Source organism: Mus musculus, chromosome 2 (assembly GCF_000001635.26).
Source record: "Mus musculus strain C57BL/6J chromosome 2, GRCm38.p6 C57BL/6J".
In the NCBI taxonomy this organism is placed as follows: Eukaryota; Metazoa; Chordata; class Mammalia; order Rodentia; family Muridae; genus Mus; species Mus musculus.
In genome coordinates, this window is record NC_000068.7 from 36,621,076 (window position 1) to 36,635,569 (window position 14,494).

The following is a 14,494-nucleotide window of genomic DNA, read 5'->3' on the forward strand; positions in this document are numbered from 1 at the left end:
GTTTTGTAGAACACAGCCTTTTGAAGTATGAAGAATGTTTCTTTAAATTTCCTTTAGGTGGTGCATGTTATCTCCCCACCCCCTTTTTTCTGATTTTGTTAATTTGGGTATTCTCTCTGTGTCTTTTAATTGGTTTAGATAAGGGTTTGTCTAATTTGTGGATTTTCTCAAAGAACTATTTATTTGTTGCATTGATCCTTTATATTGTTCTCTTTGTTTTTATTTTATTTATTTCAGCCTGGATTTTTATTATTTCCTACTGTCTACTCCTATAGAGTGTGTTTGTTTCTTTTTGTTTTAGAACTTGCTGGTGTGTTCTTCATTTCTCCAATTCATGAAGGCACTTCATGCTATGAACTTTCCTTTAAGCACTGCTATCACTTTTCACATTTTCATTGAATTTTAGGAAGTGTTTGATGCAAGGGATTATTTCAGTCTTCCTTTATTGGTAGAGGCTTGCTTTGTGACTGAGCATATGCACTATTTCAAGACGATTCTTTGAGTTTTATTCTTTTGCTTTTGAATGAAATATTCTGTAGATCTCTGTTAGGTCTATTTGATTAGTAACATCTTTTAGTTTCAATATTTCACTATATATTTTCTGCTTTGATGACCTGTCTGTTTCTGACAGTGAGGTATTGAAGTCTGCCACTATTAATGAGTTGGTTTCAATGTATGATTTAAGCTTTAATAATAATTCTTTTATGAATATGGGTGCCCTTGCATTTGGGGGTATAGATGTTAAGAATTGAGACATCATATTTGTGGATTTTAACTTTGATGAATATGAATTGTCCTTCCCCTTCTCTTCTGATTACTTTTGGTTGACCATTTATTTTATTAGATACTTCAATGGTTACTCCAACTTATTTCTTGGGTCCAGTTACTTGGAAACCTTTTTCTTTCCCTAGCAGCCTTACTCTGAGGTAGTGTATATCTTTGTTGCTGAGATGTTTTTCTTGTATGCAGCAAAAAGATGGATCCTGTTTACAAATCAATCCACATTCTTAACCTGTGTCTTTTGTTGGGAAGTTGAGTCCATTGATAGTGACAGATGTTAGTACCAATGATTGCATGTTTTATTACATTGATGTTGGTGGAATAAGTGTGTGGTTGTGTGTGTGTGTGTTTTGTTTCTTCTATTGGTTTCTCTTATGGGCAAATTTTATTTTTTTGTATTTCTTGTGTGTACTTACTCTCCTTGTGTTACAGTTTTTCTTTTAGTATCCTTTGTAGGGCTATATTACTGGAAAGATATTTTTTAAATTTGGTTTTGCCATGGAATACCTTGGTTCTCCATTACTGGTGTTTGAAAGTTTTGCTGGGTATAATATTCTGGGCTGACATCTGTGATCTCTCTGGGTCTGCAAAACAGCTTTCCAGAGCCTTCTGACTTTTAATGTTGGGTATAATTCTGATACATGTGATTTTTATATGCTACTTGGTACTTTTCTCATATGACTTTTAATTTTCTATCATTTTTCGTTATCTTTAGTGTTTTGATTATCATGAGGCAGGAGGATTATATATTCACTGTTCTGTAAGCTTCTTGGTTGTTAAAGCCATCTCTTTCTTTAGGTTAGGTTAATTATCTTCTATAATTTTGTTTAAGATATTTTCTGGAAATTTCAAGCTAGAAAACTTCTCTTTATCCTACAATGATGACTCTTTTTATTTTTATTTATTTATTACGTATTTTCCTCAATTACATTTTCAATGCTATCCCAAAAGTCCCCCATACACTCCCCCCCACTTCCATACCCACCCATTCCCATTTTTTTTTGGCCCTGGCATTCCCCTGAACTGGGGCATATAAAGTATGTGTGTCAAATGGGCCTCTCTTTCCAGTGATGGCCGACTAGGCCATCTTTTGATACATATACAGCTAGAGTCAAGAGCTCTGGGGTACTGGTTAGTTCATAATGTTGTTCCACCTATAGGGTTGCAGATCCCTTTAGCTCCTTGGGTACTTTCTCTAGCTCCTCCATTGGGAGCCTTGTGATCCATCCAATAGCTGACTGTGAGCATCCACTTATGTGTTTGCTAGGCCCCGGAATAGTCTCATAAGAGACAGCTATATCTGGGTTCTTTCAGCAAAATCTTGCTAGTGTATGCAATGGTGTCAGCGTTTGGAAGCTGATTATGGGGTGGATCCCTGGATATGGAGGTCTCTATATGGTCTATCCTTTCATCACAGCTCCAAACCTTGTCTCTGTAACTCCTTCCATGGCTGTTTTCTTCCCAATTCTAAGAATGGGCACAGTGTCCACACTTTGGTCTTTATTCTTCTTGAGTTTCATGTGTTTAGCCAATTGTATCTTATATCTTGGGTATCCTAAGTTTTGGGCTAATATCCACTTATCAGTGAGTACATATTGTGTGAGTTTCTTTGTGATTGTGTTACCTCACTCAGGATGATGCCCTCCAGGTCCAACCATTTGCCTAGGAATTTCATAAATTCATTCTTTTTAATAGCTGAGTAGTACTCCATTGTGTAAATGTACCACATTTTCTGTATCCATTCTTTTGTTGAGGGGCATTTGGGTTCTTTCCAGCTTCTGGCTATTATAAATAAGGCTGCTATGAACATAGTGGAGCATGTGTCCTTCATACCGGTTGGGACATCTTCTGGATATATGCCCAGGAGAGGTATTGCTGGTTCCTCTGGTAGTACTATGTCCAATTTTCTAAGGAACTGCCAGACTGATTTCCAGAGTGGTTATACAAGCTTACAATCCCACCAACAGTGGAGGAGTGTTCCTCTTTCTCCACATCCACGCCAGCATCTGCTGTCACCTGAATTTTTGATCTTAGCCATTCTGACTGGTGTGAGGTGGAATCTCAGGGTTGTTTTGATTTGCATTTCCCTGATGATTAAGGATGTTGAACATTTTTTCTCTGCCATTCGGTATTCCTCAGGTGAGAATTCTTTGTTCAGTTCTGAGCTCCATTTTTTAATGGGGTTAGTGATTATCTGGAGTCCACCTTCTTGAGTTCTTTATGTATATTGGATATTAGTCCCCTACCTGATTTAGGATAGGTAAAGATCCTTTCCCAATTTGTTGGTGGTCTTTTTGTCTTATTGATGGTGTCTTTTGCCTTGCAGAAGCTTTGCAGTTTCATGAGGTCCCATTTGTCAATTCTCGATCTTACAGCACAAGCCATTGCTGTTCTATTCAGGAATTTTCCCCCTGTGCCCCTATTTTCAAGGCTTTTCCCCACTTTCTCCTCTATAAGTTTCAGTGTCTCTGGTTTTATGTGGAGTTCCTTGATCCGCTTAGATTTGACCTTAGTACAAGGAGATAGGTATGGATCGATTCACATTCTTCTAAATGATAACAACTAGTTGTGCCAGCACCATTTGTTGAAAATACTGTTTTTCTTCCACTGGATGGTTTTAGCTCCCTTGTCGAAGATCAAGTGACCATAGGTGTGTGCGTTCATTTCTGGGTCTTCAATTCTATTCCATTGGCCTACTTGTTTGTCACTATACCAGTACCATGAAGTTTTTATCACAATTGCTCTGTAGTAAAGCTTTAGGTCAGGGATGGTGATTCCAGCAGAGGTTCTTTTATCCTTGAGAAGAGTTTTTGCTATCCTAGGTTTTTTGTTAATCCAGATGAATTTGCAGATTTCTCTTTCTAATTCGTTGAAGAATTGATTTGGAATTTTGATGGGGATTGCATTGAATCTGTAGATTGCTTTTGGCAATATAGCCATTTTTACAATGTTTATTCTGCCAATCCATGAGCATGGGAGATCTTTCCATCTTCTGAGATGTTCTTTAAAATCTTTCTTCAGAGACTTGAATTTTTCGTCATACAGATCTTTCACTTCCTTAGTTAGAGTTACACCAAGATATTTTATATTATTTGTGACTATTGAGAAGGATGTTGTTTCCCTAATTTCTTTCTCTGTCTGTTTATTCTTTGTGTAGAGAAATGCTATTGACTTGTTTGAGTTAGTTTTATATCCAGCTACTTCACTGAAGCTGTTTATCAGGTTTAGGATTTCTCTGGTGGAATTTTTAGGGTCACTTATATATACTATCATATCATCTGCAAAAAGTGATATTTTGACTTCATCTTTTCCAATTTGTATCCCCTTGATCTCATTTTGATTACGAATTGCTCTGGCTAGGATTTCAAGTACAACGTTGAATAGGTATGGAGAGAGTCGACAGCCTTGTCTAGTCACTGATTTTAGTGGAATTGCTTCCAGCTTCTCAACATTTACTTTGATGTTGGCTACTGGTTTGCTGTAGATTGCTTTTATCATGTTTAGGTATGGGCCTTGAATTCCTGATCTTCCCAAGACTTTTCTCATGAATGGGTGTTGCATCTTGTCGAATGCTTTTTCATCATCTAACGAGATGATCATGTGGTTTTTGTCTTTGAGTTTGTTTATATAAGGATTACATTGATGGATTTCCATATATTAAACCATCCCCGCATCCCTGGAATAAAACCTACTTGGTCAGGATGGATGATTGCTTTAATGTGTTCTTGGATTTGGTTAGCGAGAATTTTATTAAGTATGTTTGCATCGATATTCATAATGGAAATTGGTCTGAAGTTCTCTATCTTTGTTGGATCTTTCTGTGGTTTAGGTAGTCTGTTAGTCTATGTCTTTTTATTGGGGAATTGAGTCCATTGATATTAAGAGATATTAAGGAAAAGTAATTGTTGCTTCCTTTTATTTTTGTTGTTAGAGTTGGCATTCTGTTCTTGTGGCTGTCTTCTTTTTGGTTTGTTGAGGGATTACTTTCTTGCTTTTACTAGGTTGTGATTTCCGTCCTTGTATTGTTTTTTTTTTTTCTTTCTGTTATCCTTTGAAGGGCTGGATTCGTGGAAAGATAATGTGTGAATTTGGTTTTGTCGTGGAATACTTTGGTTTCTCCATCTATGGTAATTGAGAGTTTGGCTGGGTATAGTAGCCTGGGCTGGCATTTGTGTTCTCTTAGTGTCTGTTTAACATCTGTCCAGGCTCTTCTGGCCTTCATAGTGTCTGGTGAAAAGTCTGGTGTAATTCTGATAGGCCTGCCTTTATATGTTACTTGACCTTTCTCCCTTACTGCTTTTAATATTCTATCTTTATTTAGTGCATTTGTTGTTCTGATTATTATGTGTTGGGAGGAATTTCTTTTTAGGTCCAGTCTATTTTGGAGTTCTGTAGGCTTCTTGTATGTTCATGGGCATCTTTTTCTTTAGGTTTGGGAAGTTTTCTTCTATAATTTTGTTGAAGATATTTGCTTGCCCTTTAAGTTGAAAATCTTTATTTTCATCCACTCCTATTATCCGTAGGTTTGGTCTTCTCATTGTGTCCTGGATTTCCTGGATGTTTTGAGTTAGGATCTTTTTGCATTTTCCATTTTCTTTGATTGTTGTGCCGATGTTCTCTATGGAATCTTCTGCACCTGAGATTCTCTCTTCCATCTCTTGTATTCTGTTACTGATGCTAGCATCTATGGTTCCAGGTTTCTTTCCTAGTGTTTCTATCTTTAGCGGTGCCTCACTTTGGGTTTTCTTTATTGTGTCTACTTCCCTTTTTAGTTCTAGTATGGTTTTGTTCATTTCCATCACCTGTTTGGATGTGTTTTCCTGTTTTTCTTTAAGGACTTCTACCTGTTTGGTTGTGTTTTCCTGTTTTTCTTTAAGGACTTGTATCTATTTAGCTGTTTTCTCCTGTATTTCTTTAAGTGAGTTATTAAAGTCCTTCTTGATGTCTTCTACAATCATCATGAGATATACTTTTAAATCCGGGTCTAGATTTAGGTTGTGTTGGGGTGCCCAGGACTAGCTGTGGTGGGAGTGCTGCATTCTGTTGATGGTGAGTGGTCTTGACTTCTGTTAGTAGGGTTCTTACATTTGCCTTTCACCATCTGGTATTCTCTGGAGCTAGTTGTTATAGTTGTCTCTGGTCAGAGCTTGTTCCTCAGGTGATTCTGTTAGCCTCTATCAGCAGACCTGGGAGACTAGATCTCTCCTCTGAATTTCAGTGTTCAGAGCACTCTCTGCAGGCAAGTTCTCCTCTTACAGGAAAGGTGCACAGATATCTGGCCTTAGGACCTCCCTCCTGTCTGAAGATGAAGGTCCAAAATAGGACCTGTCCTGAAGCTGAGTTGCTTTGGCCTGTCCCAGAAGCTTTTAGCTTCTGTATTTTACACTCTCACCTGTGTAGAATACTCTCAGAGGAGTCCTGGAACCAAGATGTCTGCAGCCGATGCTCAGGCAAAGCGCTCCCAGGTTGGGCAGATCCCTATCCTCTTGTAGGTAAAGTGGCCAGCTGCCTGGGGCCCGAAAAGGGGGCTGCCTTAGAAGCTCTGTGGTTCCTGCCTGTCCCAGTAGCTTTTAGCTTCTGTATTACATACTCTCACCTGTGCAGGATACACTCAGCAGGGTCCCGGAACCAAGATGTCTGCTGCCGATGCTCAGGCAAATCGCTCCCGGGCCAGGCAGATCCCTATCTTCTGGCCATGAAAGTGGCCAGCTGCCTGTGTAGGATACACTCGGTGGGGTCCTGGAACCAAGATATCTCCTGCCAATGCTCAGGCAAAGCGCTCCTGTGCCAGGCAGACTCCTTTCCTCTGGCTGGGAAAGTGACAATGATGACTCTTAGGTTTGGTCTTTTTGTGGTGTCCCCATTTTTTTTTAATGTCATGAACTTTTTAGATTTAGCATTTTTTAAAACTGATGCATCAATTTCTTCTTTCAAATCTTCTATGCCTGGAATTCTCTCTTCCTTTTTTATTTTATTTATTTATTTATCTAATCTAATCTATCTATCTATCTATCTATCTATCTATCTATCTATCTATCTATCTATCTATCTTTGTATTATGTCAGTGATGCTTATTTCTGGCAATTCCTGTGATTTCCTAGGATTTATATGTTCCTAGAATTGGCTCTGTTTTTGTTTTCTTTTCTTTTTCTCTGTTTTTCTTCCTTTTTTTGGTTATGCATAGCTTATGATAGATTCCATGGTCTGAAAAAAAAGTTTTTTATTTTTTAATTGGTTACTTTGTCTATTTACATTTCCAATGTTATCCTCCTCCCTGGTTTAGCCTCCATAATTTCCCCCATTACACCTCCTCCACTTTGCCTCTTTAAGGGTGCTTCCTACCCACTCTGCATTCCTATCTCATCACTCTAGTGTCCCCTCATGCTAGGGTATAGCCTCCACATGACATAGGTCCTCCCATCTCATTAATGCCAGATAAGGTAATTCTCAGCTAAAAATATAGCTCAAGCCATGGATCCCTGCATGTGTACTCTTTGGTGGATCTATCTCTAGGAGCTCTGGGTTGTCCAAGTAACTGATATTGTTGATCTTTCTTTGGTGTTGCAGTTCTTCAGTTCTTCCCCTTATTATTCCTTTGTGGTTCCTGGAATCAATCTGATGGTTGGCTGTGAGTATCTGCATCTGTATTTGTCAGGTGCTAGCAGAGCCTCTCAGGGAACAGCTATACTTGGCTCCTTTCAGCAAATACTTCTTGGCCTTCCCAACAGTGTCAGGGCTTTGTGTTTTTAGGTAGAAGGGATCCCTAGATGAAGTGGTGTCTGGATGGCCTTTCCTTTAGTTTCTGCTCCATTTTTGTACCTGTATATCCTTTAGATCAGAAGAATTCTGGGTTAAAATGTTTGAGATGGGTGGATGGCTCCAACCCTCAACTGGAGACATGTCTATCTACTGGAGATGGTCTCCAGAGGTTCTCTCTCCCCTTTGTTGGGCATTTTGGTTAATGTCATGCATGTTGGGTCCTAGAAATTTTTTGCTTCCCTGGCATCTGGGACTTTCTAGTGGTTACCCCCCCCCCAGTTGCCCATCCCCCATTGCTACATAATTCTGTTAAATTTCCTGATCTTCTGGATTTCTCTCCTGTATCTCTCCATACCTGATCCTGCCCAGCTTTGCATTCCCTCTCTCCAGAATCCCTCCATTTGTCTTCCCCCTATGATTATTTTGTTTCCCCTTCGAAGTAGGATTGAAGCATCCATACTTTGGTCTTCCTTAAGCTTCATATTGTTTGTAAGTTGTATTAAAGTCATTCTGAGCTTTTTATCTAATATCCATTTATCATGGAGTACATATCATGAGTGTTCTTTTGTGTCTGGTTTACTTCACTCAGGATGATTTTATATAGTTCCTTCAATTTGACTGCAAATTTCATGAAGCCACTGATTTTAATGGCTGAATAGTACTCCATTGTGTAAATGTACCATATTTTCTGTATCCATTCTTTCATTGAGGGACATCTGGGTTGTTTCCAGCTTCTGGCTAATATAAATAAGGCTTCTATGAACATAGTAGCACATGCTCCTTGTTATATGCTGGGACATCTTTTAGGTATATGCCCAGGAGTGATATAGTTGGGTCTTCAGGTGTTTTCCTTATTGTATCTATTTTAAATTTCAGGTCTTATTCATTTCTTTCACCTGTTTGATCATATTTTTGTGTACTTCTTTATGAGGCTGGAAATTGGACTGTAGATATCTCATCTGGTTTTCTTGTCTTTTACATATCCCTTAATCCATCCTCCAACTCTTATATATGTTTTCACATATTGTTGAAGGACTTATTTTCTTTAATCATTAGATTTATTTTATTTTATTTTTGACATATAATTGATCTGGATTATTTCTTATGTAAAAATACCTAATTTATTTGTTGACATTCTTCTTTCTTCTCTTATGGATAATGTTGCTAAAAACTTTAATCTGCCTCTACTTGTACCCAGGAAATATCATTGGATATGAATCTGGTAGCTCAATGCATAGTATTGGGAATGCACATTTTCAATGGTAAATAGTAATACACTATTGTCTAAACTTTACAACTAATGTAGATTATAGTGTTCAATGAGCATATACAAAAGTAAATGTCCAGCCTAGTTGACACCAGTCGGGCACCAGTGAACTCAGTAGACAGTCCCCAGAGGACTCTCCATGCTTCAGGTGACCTCAAACACCAAGGATGTTGGAATCACTGGTGAGTGGAATGCAACATCTGTTGAAAACAAACGGGAGTGGACTGTGTGAGCAAGAACAGGGACACAGGAAACCTGCCCAACCAGTAGCTGGGGTACTTTTCTGTCCATGTCAGCCCCGGGCCATCTTGGGCACAAACTTAGCAGACTAGTACCATGGTCCCCAGAGGAAACTTCATGCTGCAGGTGACCTAGCACACTCAGGATCTTGAGTCATTGAATCATTGAGGAGAGTCAGCCTCCAGAGAGGGCTCTGATCATGGGACTTGGGAGAGCTTGCCTGCAAAGAGAGTTCTGACCACTAGGACTCAGGAGAGAGTTGGACTTCCAGGAGTGCTGACAGGGGCTAACAGAATCACAGGAGGAATAAGCTCCAGTGAGAAACAGCTAGAACATCTAATACCAGAGATTACCAGATGGCAAAAGGCAAATGTAAGAAACTTACTAAATGAAACCAAGGCCACTCAGCATCATCAGAACCCAGTATGCTCACCAGAGCAAGTACTGGATGCCACAACACACAAAACAAGATTCGGATTTAAAATCATATCTCATGATGCTGGTAGAGGATTTTAAGAAGGGCATTGATAACTCACTTAAAGAAATACAGGAGAATACTGATAAATAGGTAGAAGACCTTAAAGAGGCAGCACAGAAAACCCTTAAAGAATTACAGGAAAACACTGCTAAACAGGTGATAGAATTGAACAAAACCATCCAAGATTTAAAAATGGAAGTAGAAATGATAAAGAAAACCCAAAGGGAGACAACTCTGGAGATAGAAATCCTAGGAAAATCAGGAACCATGGATGTGAGCATCAGCAACAGAATACAAGAGATGGAAGAAAGAATCTCAGATGCAGAAGATTCTATAGAGAACATGGACACAACAATCAAAGAAAGTCCAAAATGCAAAAAGATACTAACTCAAAACATCCAGGAAATCCAGGACACAATGAGAAGACCAAACCTAAGGATTATAGGTATAGATGAGAATGAAGATTTTCAACTTAAATGGCCAGTAAATATCTTCAACTAAATTATAGAAGAAAACTTTCCTAAACTAAAGAAAGATATGTGCATGAACACACAAGAAGCCTACAGAACTCCAAATAGACTGGGCCAGAAAAGAAATTCCTTCTGACACATAGTAATCAGAACAACAAGTGCACTAAATAAAGATAGAATATTAAAAGCAGTAAGGTAAAAAGGTCAAGTAACATATAAAGGCAGATTTATTAGAATTATACCAGACTTCACACCAGACTATGAAAGCCAGAAGATCCTGGACAAATGTTATACAGAACCTAAAAGAACAAAAATGCCAACCGAGGTTACTGTACCAAACAAAACTCCCAATTACCATAGATGGAGAAACCAAAGTATTCTATGACAAAACCATAATATCTTTCCACAAATCCAGACTTTCAAAGGATAATAAAGTGAAAACACCAACACCAGGATGCAAACTACACCCTAGAAAAAGCAAGAAAGTAATCCTTCAACAAACCGAAATGAAGACAGCCACAAGAACAGAATCCCAACTCTAACAACAAAAATAACAGGAAGCAATAATTACTTTTCCTTAATATCTCTTAATATCAATGGACTCAATTCCCTAACAAAAAGACATAGACTAACAGACTGGCTACATAAACAGGACCCAACTTTTTGCTACTTAAAGGAAACCTACCTCAGGGAAAAAGACAGAAAGTACCTCAGAGTAAAAGGCTGGAAAATAATTTTCCAAGCAAACAGTCCAAAGAAACAAGCTGGAGTAACCATTCTAATATCGAGAAAAAAAAAAAAAAAACCAACTTCCAACCCAAAGTTATCAAAAAAGACGAAGAGGGGCACTTCATACTCATCAAAGATAAAATCTTCCTAGATGAACTATCAGTTCTGAACATCTATGCTCCAATTGCAAGAGCAACCACATTCATTAAAGAAACTTTAGTTAAGCTCAAATCACACATTGCACCTCACACAATAATAGTGGGAGACTTCAATACCCCACTCTCACCAAAGGACAGATCTTGGAAAGAGAACTTATACAGAGACACATTGAAACAAGCAGAAGTTATAAAACAAATGGATTTAACAGATATCTACAGGACATTTTATCCTAAACAAAAGTATATACCTTCTTCTCAACACCTCATGGTACCTTCTCCAAAATTGACCATATAATTGGTCACAAAACAGGCCTTAACAGATACAATAACATTAAAATCCATGTATCCTATCAGATCTCCATGGACTAAAAGTGATCGTCAATAACAAAATAAATAATAGAAAGCCAACATTCATGTGGAAGCTGAACAACTCTACTCAATGATAGATCAATGATAGGTAAAGGAAGAAATAAAGAGACAAAAGACATTTTAGTGTTAAATGAAAAGGAAGCCACAACATACCCAAACTTATGGGATACAATGGAAGTATTCCTAAGAGGAATACTCTCTCTGAGTGCACAAACAAACAAACAAACAAACAAAACGTAGAGAAAGCATACACTAGAAGCTTGACAGTACACCTAAAAGTGCTAAAACAAAAGGAAGAAAATTCACCCAAAAGGAGTAGTTGGCAGGAAATAATGAAACTTAAGGCTGAAATAAACCAAGTGGAATCAAATAGAACTATTCAAAAAAATCAACCAAAGCAAGAACTGGTTCTTTGATAAAATCAACAAGATAGATAAACCCATATTAACTAGAGGGCACATGGACAGGATTATAATTAACACATGAAATGAAAAAGGAGACATAATAAGAGAAGCTGAGGAAATCCAAAACATCATCAGATTCTACTACAAAAGGCTATACTCAACAAAACTGGAAAATGTGGACAAAATAGAAAATTTCCTAGACAGATACCAAGTACCAAAGTTACATCAGGATCAGATTAACAATCTAAGAGTCCCATTTCCCCTAAAGAAATAGAAGCAGTCATTATTAGACTCCCAAGCAAAAAATGCCCAGGATCAGATGGGTTTCATGAAGACTTCTATCAGAACTTCAAAGAAGACATAATTCCAATTCTCCTCAAATTATTCCACAAAATAGAAACAGAAGGTCCTCTACCCAATTCATTCTACGAAGCCACAATTGCTCTTATACCTAAACCACATAAAGACCCAACAAAAAAAGGAACTTCAGATCTTTTCCCTTATGAATATCGATGCAAAAATACTCAATAAAATCCTTGCAAACCGAATCCAAGAACACATCAAAACAATCATCCATCATGATCACGTAGACTTCATCCCAGAGATACAGGGATGGTTTAATATATGGAAATCCATCAAGGTCATCCACTATATAAACAAACTCAAAGACAAAATCCACATGATCATCTCATTTGATGCTGAGAAAGCATTCTACAAAATCCAACACCAATCATGATAAAAGTCTTGGAGAGATCAGGAATTCAAAGCCCATAACAGAACATAATAAAAGCAATATAGCGGAAACCAGTAGACAACATAAAAAAAAATGGAGAGAAACTTCAAGCAACCCACTGAAATCAGGTACTAGGCAAGGCTGCCCACTTTCTCCCTACCTATGCAATATAGTACTTGAAATCCTAGCCAGAACAATTAGACAACAAAAGGAGATCAAGGGGATACAAATTGGAAAGGAAGAAGTCAAAATACCACTATGTGCAGATGATATGAGAGTGTATATAAGTGACCCTAAAAATTCCACCAGAGAACACCTAAACCTGCTAAACAGCTTCAGTGCAGTAGCTGGATATAAAATTAACTCAAACAACTCAGTGGCATTTCTCTATACAAAGGATAAACCGGCTGAGAAAGAAATTAGGCAAACAACACCCTTCACAATAGTCACAAATAATATAAAATACCTTGGTGTGACTCTAACTAAGGAAGTGAAAGATCTGTATGATAAGAACTTCAAGTCTCTGAGAAAGAAATAGAAAAAGATCTTAGAAGATGGGAAGATCTCCTATGCTCATGGATTGGCAGGATTCATATAGTAAAAATAGCTATCTTGCTGAAAGCAATATACAGATTCAATGCTATCCCCAGCAAAATTCCAAATCAATTATTCACAGAGTTAGAAAGGGCAATTTGAAAATTCATCTGGAATAACAAAAAAACCTGGGATAGCAAAAAATATTCTCAACAATAAAAGATCCTGTGGTAGAATCACCATGCCTGACCTCAAGCTGTACTACAGAGCAATTGTGGAAAAAAAAAACAACCAAACACTTCATGGTACTGGTACAGAGACAGACAGATGGAGAAATGGAATAGAATTGAAGACCCAGAAATGAACTCACACATCTATGGTCACTTGAGTTTTGACAAAAGAGCTAAAACCATCCAGTGGAAAAACGTCAGCATTTTCAACAAATGGTGCAGGCTCAATGGGCAGTTATCATGTAGAAGAAAAAGAATTGATCCATTCTCATCTCTTTGTACAAAGCTCAATTCTAAGTGGATCAAGGAACTCCACATACAACCAGAGACACTGAAACTTATAGAGGAGAAAATGGGGAAAAGCCTCGAAGTTATGGGCACAGGGAGAAAATTCTTGAACAGAACAGCAATGACTTTTGCTGTAAGATTGAGAATCGACAAATAGGACCTCATAAAATTGAAAAGGTTCTGTAAAGCAAAAGACACTGTCCATAAGACAAAAAGGCCACCAACAGATTGGGAAAGGATCTTTACCAATCCTAAATCTAAAAGAGGACTAATATCTAAGATATAGAAAGAACTCAAGGAGCTGAACTCCAGGAAATCAAATAACCCTATTAAAAAAATGGGGTACAGAGCTAAACAAAGAATTCTCAACTTAGGAATACAGAATGTCTGAGAAGCACCTGAAAAAATGTTCAACATCCTTAATCATCAGGGAAACAAATCAAAACAACCCTGAGGTTCTACCTCATACCATTCAGAATGGCTAAGATAAAAAATTCAGGTGACATCAGATGCTGGTGAGGATATGGAGAAAGAGCAACACTCTTTCATTGCTGGTGGGATTGCAAGCTAGTACAACCACTCTGGAAATCAATTTGTTGGTTCCTCAGAAAATTGGACATAGTACTGCCAGAAGATTGAGCCATACCTCTCCTCAGCATGTACCCAGATGATGTTCCAACTTGTAATAAAGACACATGCTCCACTATGTTCATAGCAGCCTTTTTTATAATAGCCAGAAGCTGGAAAGAACCCAGATGTCCCTCTACAGAGGAATGGATACAGAAAATGTGGTACATTTACACAATGGATGACTACTCAGCTATTAAAAACAATGAATTTCTGCAATTTTTAGTCAAATGGATGGATGTGGAGGATATCATCCTTAGTGAGGTAACCCAGTCACAAAATAACACACATGATATACACTCACTGATAAGTGGGTATTAGCCCAGAAACTTAGAATACCCAAGATACAATTTGCAAAATACATGAAACTCAAGAAGAATAAGGAACGAAAGTGTGTATACTTCATTCCTTCTTAGAATGGGGAACAA